This window comes from Triturus cristatus, chromosome 7 (assembly GCF_964204655.1).
Source record: "Triturus cristatus chromosome 7, aTriCri1.1, whole genome shotgun sequence".
Lineage (NCBI taxonomy): Eukaryota > Metazoa > Chordata > Amphibia > Caudata > Salamandridae > Triturus > Triturus cristatus.
In genome coordinates this window covers 120154905-120160904 of record NC_140590.1, presented here as the reverse complement: position 1 = coordinate 120160904, position 6000 = coordinate 120154905, and positions in this window count along the sequence as shown.

Genomic DNA, 6000 nt, shown 5'->3' with positions numbered 1-6000 from the left:
TTTCTGTCCTAGACCAAGTAAGAAACGATCAGTTGGAGATACTGGTATTTAGCATGAAGCTGGACCATAACCTTAGCTGGAAAGGAGCCATAGTCTATCGTCCTCCTGGACCATTAACCAATATCACCTCACAGCTCATCGAACTTATTGCCCCTCATGTCATTTCCTCCAGAAAGTTTCTTCTTCTTGGAGATTTCAATATACATAGCGAAATTCGAGACAATCCGGAAACCTCATCTTTTCTGTCCGAACTAGCTGCACTCGACCTTACTGTAATAAACAAAGATCCTACCCATCAGGAAGGACATACGTTAGACATCATATTAACTAACTCTCCCGACATATCTTATTTTGCTATGACTCCTCTGACCTGGTCTGACCATTTTATGGTCGAGTTTCGGATTAATAACATTAATGCTCATCCCGCTCCCAAATGCTATCCTAAGAAAAACTATAGAAAGTGGAATTCAATTACACCTCCACACTTTGAAGGTGCATTTTGCCCACCTCATCACGCGGAAACAGATAATGTGGAGAAACGCCTTGCCTCCTTCAACGCTAGCCTATTGGCTAACTTAGATACCTTAGCACCCCTGAAAAAATGCCTCACAATCATTAAACGTCGCCAGGCCCCATGGTACTCGGCTCCCCTACGGCTAGAACAGGGCTCATGTAAAAGACTGGAACGCCATTGGCGTCAATTTCAAAACCCTTCCGATAAAGAAAAATGCAAGGAGGCTCTAAGCCATTACCATCGCAATCTAAACAATGCGAGGAAGACCCATATCAAAGCCTCTCTCGAACAAGCAGGAACTTCCCAGAAATGCCTCTATCAGATTTTAAAACCTTCACTAACCCTTTGGCCTGCGACACGGCTTTCGTACCATCCCAAACGCTGGGCGATAATATCGCTAATCATTTCACCCAGAAAATAGACACGATCGATAACAAAATGACCTCGACCATAAATCCTCAACCAAAATTAGGATGCGAATCTCCACACATTCTACCGGCAACCAGTTTATTAGGAAATTTCCCACAACTCACAATAAAAGATACTGAAGCCCTCTTAAAAAGTGCTAAATCAGGATTCCCATTAGACCTGATACCTGCTAAACTGACAGCCACCTTGGCCAAACAGCTTGCCAACCCCATCTGTAATATCCTTAACAGCTCCCTGAAGGATGGAGCTCTCCCTTCGGATTGGAAAGCTGTACAGAGACTTCTGATTAAAAAGAATCTCAAAATCTCACCAGAAGACGTAACAAACTACCGACCCATCTCACTCCTTCCCCTCCACACCAAAATCTTAGAAAAGCACATCAATCCACATCTTTCCTACTTTAATGAATCCACTAACAGCCTAGACTCCTCACAATCTGGTTTTCCCCTAGATACAGCACCGAGTCTACCCTAGTGGCAGTAACGGACAACATCAGAATGCTGTTGGATAAGGGTCAGGCAGTGCTTTTGGTGCTGCTTGACCTTTCTGCAGCATTTGACACCATATCCCATCAAATTTTACTCAGTAGACTGGGAGACATAGGCATCACAGGGAAAGCCCTGATATGGTTAACCAACTTCCTATCCGATAGAACACAGACAGTCAACCTAGGCCCCTACCACTCTAAGACCACCAAGGTTACCAAGGGAGTATGTTGTGATGGGTTCAGGAAATGAAGACAGGAAACGTTCCGATAATTAAGATGATTTACTCATGGCACAACCTGGCATCCAGCTACCTCCATGACCCAGCTGCAACTGACACCCGTGGAGTGCCGTCTGCCTCACATTCTATTCACGAGGACACAGAACTAAGAGAAGCTGAACACTCGGAACAAGGTAAGCGTAGAGCCTACCTAAGTACACATCACAACACATCCTCTTCTCTTAATAATAACACAAAGAAAGAAAAACATAGAAAACACGAGAAGGAGAAGCAAAGTACAAACTAAAACAAGAAGAAAACATTCACGATCTAACATAATCTTGAAGATAACCAGGTGGTCTACGGTTCCTAACTCCCAACTCAACCGGAGTATCACACAACACATCTTGATCCACTCCCCTACAACCTCGAGTAGAAGGACATTGATCATTGAATTGAGACACATCTTCCGCACGTTTAGAATCAATCTATACAACCCTGTCAGGCAAAAACATAGCACCAGAACAACTTCCACCATCATTACAGCTTTGATCAACAAAACCTCCCTTTTGATATAAAGCTACTCTGCGCAAATTCCAACACTCTCCACCCTCAATGACAACAAAATACCTACCAACACTCACAACCCGACATGGACCTTTGAATTTGGTAAGACCACCCTTGATCCTACCAGATTTCAATTTGACCCAATCACCCACCGAAATCTTGGAAGGGAACACTCCAATGTCACTTTCTCCTCCAGAGGACACCCACCCCTTAAGCCAAGCTGGAACAAGACGTGACCCAGGATGACGACCTCTCATAACAAAGAATGGAGATTTCAAAGTAACACTGTGTGAAGTTGTGCAGTAAGCCCACAGTGCATCTTGAACAAGACGACCAGGAGACAAACCATTTGCTAAGGCAAGTTGTAAAGTACCTTTGACAAGCCGGTTCGCCCTCTCAACCATACCATTGCCCATCGGATTGTAAAGGGAGGTACAAGAATGCTTCACTCCACATCTCTCCAAAAAACAACGCATCTCACCAGAGGTGAGTTGCGTCCCATTATCTGTAAGAAGGACTTGGGGAATGCCTTCCCGTAAAAATAAAGTCTCGAGGACTGAGATTGTGGACCTTGTTGTAACATCCTTCAAGAATTCCAAATGTACCCACCGCGAATGTACATCCACCACCACAACTGCAAACTTCATGTCCACCGGCAATTCTGAAAGAGGCCCAATAAAATCCAGGCAAATAGTATGCCAAGGTTGACCCGGATCTGCGATGTGACCCAAACAACCTTGCGAGCCAACTTTCAATCTTTTCTCACTCTCTTTACAAAAAGGACAATTAACCACCCATTCTCAGATTTGGTCATCCATAGCAGGCCACCAAAACTCTTGTTTTATGCGCCTGATGGTCATACCTTGACCAAGATGACCCTCATGGGCAATTTTAAAAATGTGTGGTCTAATGGCACTCGGAGGAACGAACCTCTCACCTCTCATAATCACATCCTTGCCATTCAGAGAAAGTTCATCCAACAACTTCCAATAGGGCCTAAGAGAAGTGGAAACCATGCTTTCACGAGGAGCACCTTTCTTCATAAGGATTACAACATCTCGCAATATAGGATCCTCACTCATAGCTTCAGACCACTGTGCCTTTGAGAAAGATCCCAGGCTGCATTCGCAAACATCAAACACAACTGCAACAGCCTCTTCATCTTCTAATTTTTTGACAATTTCTTTATCTACAGTTTCCCACTCCAGTGACAAACGTGATAGGCAATCAGCTTGCAAATTTCTCCAGCCCTGAATGAACTCAATATCATATATATATTCTTGTAATCTTGCCGCAAACCTAGCAAGACGTGCTGATCCCTTTCCTGCCCCACCTGCAGACAAAATTTTGATTAGAGGTTTGTGATCCGTCCTCAAAACAAAACGTGAACCCCATAGAAATATTCTGAAATATTCTACACCCCAAGCTGCAGCAAGAGCTTCGCGCTCAATTACTGAATAATTCCTCTCAGATTGAGTGAGAGTTCTCGAGGCGAAAGCAATGGTCCTCTCAGTACCCCTCTGAAACTGAGAGAAAACCACCCCAATTCCAGTAAGGCTTGTATCCACTGTAAGGAATGACTTACACAGAGGATTAAAAGGTGCTAGAATCCCCGCATTACAAATCTCCATTTTAATCTTTGAGAATGCATCAGATTGCTCCCTTTCCCAAATAAAATTGCACCCTTTGCGAAGGAGTTTCCTGAGTGGTTCAGAAATAGCCGCAAAGCTGCGAACAAATTTTGAGCAATACTCAACAAGACCCAGAAAGGACCTGAGCTGATCTTTGTCCCTCGGGAAAGGAGCATTCTTAATGGCATCCAAAAGATTCTTTTTGGGAGCAAAACCACCACTGGAAATCGAATATCCTAAGTAATCAACACATTCAGTCAAAAAACAGCATTTGTCTTTGTTAACCGTAAGACCCTGTTGTTCAAGCTTCCATAACACTTGCCTAAGAGCCACATTGTGTTCTTGTACAGATTTCCCTGAGACCAAAATATCGTCTTGGAAATAAACTACCCCAGGCAAACCTTTCAACAAGTCAGACATCATTCTCTGAAACACACTCGCGGCAGAAGCCAAACCAAAAGGCATGCGAGTGAATTGAAAGATCCCTTCTGTAGTGATGAAAGCTGTAAGAGGCTTTGACTCAGGATGCAATCTAATTTGATGGTAAGCGCTCCTCAAATCGATCTTGGAGAAATATTTCCCACCCCCAACAGACTGTAACAATTCGTTGATGTTAGGAAGTGGAAAGGTATCAATAATTATGTCACGGTTCAATGACCTAAGGTCAATGCAAAAACGGAGACGGCCATCCGACTTCAGTGTCAAGACCACTGGAGAAATCCATGGAGATACCTCCACAGGCTCAATAACACCAGATTGCAATAACTCATCCAACAAATCTTTAAGGCCATTCCTAACCGAAAGAGGTACCTTCCTGAGCTTGTGTTGTATTGGGCATGCATTAGGTTTAAGAATAATTCTATGCTGATACCCCTTAACACAGCCAAGCCTATCTTCAAACACCTTGTGAGCATCTTGAAGAATATTCTCAACCTGTACATCATCTTCCACAACCATGATTTGGTTTGTGGCTCTAGGATTGATAACAATGTGCAGATCATATTGATGCATCCAACCTAGGATTGGCGGACCCTCTTTAGCCACATAGACCTTACCCACAGTGGTGCGAGATTTGAAGGAGATTCGACCAGACATATACCCCACAACATCTATAGGCTGACCTTGATACCCCACTGGATTGATGTCTTTTTCCAAAAGAGAGACTCCCTGCCAGGTAGCATAAAAAAGAGATTCAGGGATGATAGTATACATGGAGCCCGAATCTACCATCAATGTGATGTCCTTGTCACAAACACGAAATGTAGCTGTGGGTCTGATTAATCTAGGAGACTCTAGAGTGGCACCCACCATCGTTTGTTCACATTCTTCTCCCACAACCAAAATTTTGTTCACAAAGGGGTGATGGGCATCGTCACCATGTACTACACTTATTTTTTGTTTTGACCTATCAACAGGATCAGATTGTTTACACATTCTAGAATAATGCCGTTTCTTACCACAGCGCCTACACGTCTGGTCAATGGCATAGCATTTTTTAAAATCTGCTGAATGGTACTGACTACCACAACGTGAACACTCTTTGGATTTTGCTTTAACATTGTAACCAGCGGCATTACTAGTTTTAACATTCCTTTTCATTACAGCATTTACATCTATATGCTCATCTCTAATCTCTATATTGCCTATTTCCTGAAGAGGTTTATACTTCTTGCCCAACTCTTTGATGCATCTTTGAGACTCTTCAATGACTTTAGCCAAATCGATAGCATCTTTCAAGGATGGGTCTTTAGCAGCCCATAACCTTTCTTGGATTTTCTTGTCATAACATTGAACGATCAGTTGATCACGGATCAATTCGTCAGACATGGTACCAAAGCGACACTTGACGGATAATTTGCATAACCTTGACACAAAGTCATCGATGGTCTCTCCCTCCAGTTGCGGCTGAGTATTAAATTTGGATCTGACTAAGACTAAATTGATTTCTTTTGCAAATCTGGTTTCAAGTCTCTTGATAGCCTCCTGAAATGGATCATCCATCGGTTGCCCATTTGGTCCCATGGCCACCGGTAAATACTTAAAGAGCCGTTGACCTTCAGTACCTAAATTGCTCAACAACAAAGCTTTCTTCCTGTCAGGAGAAAAATTGGTACCATCCAGAGCTACTATATAATTGTACAGCATTTCCACCCA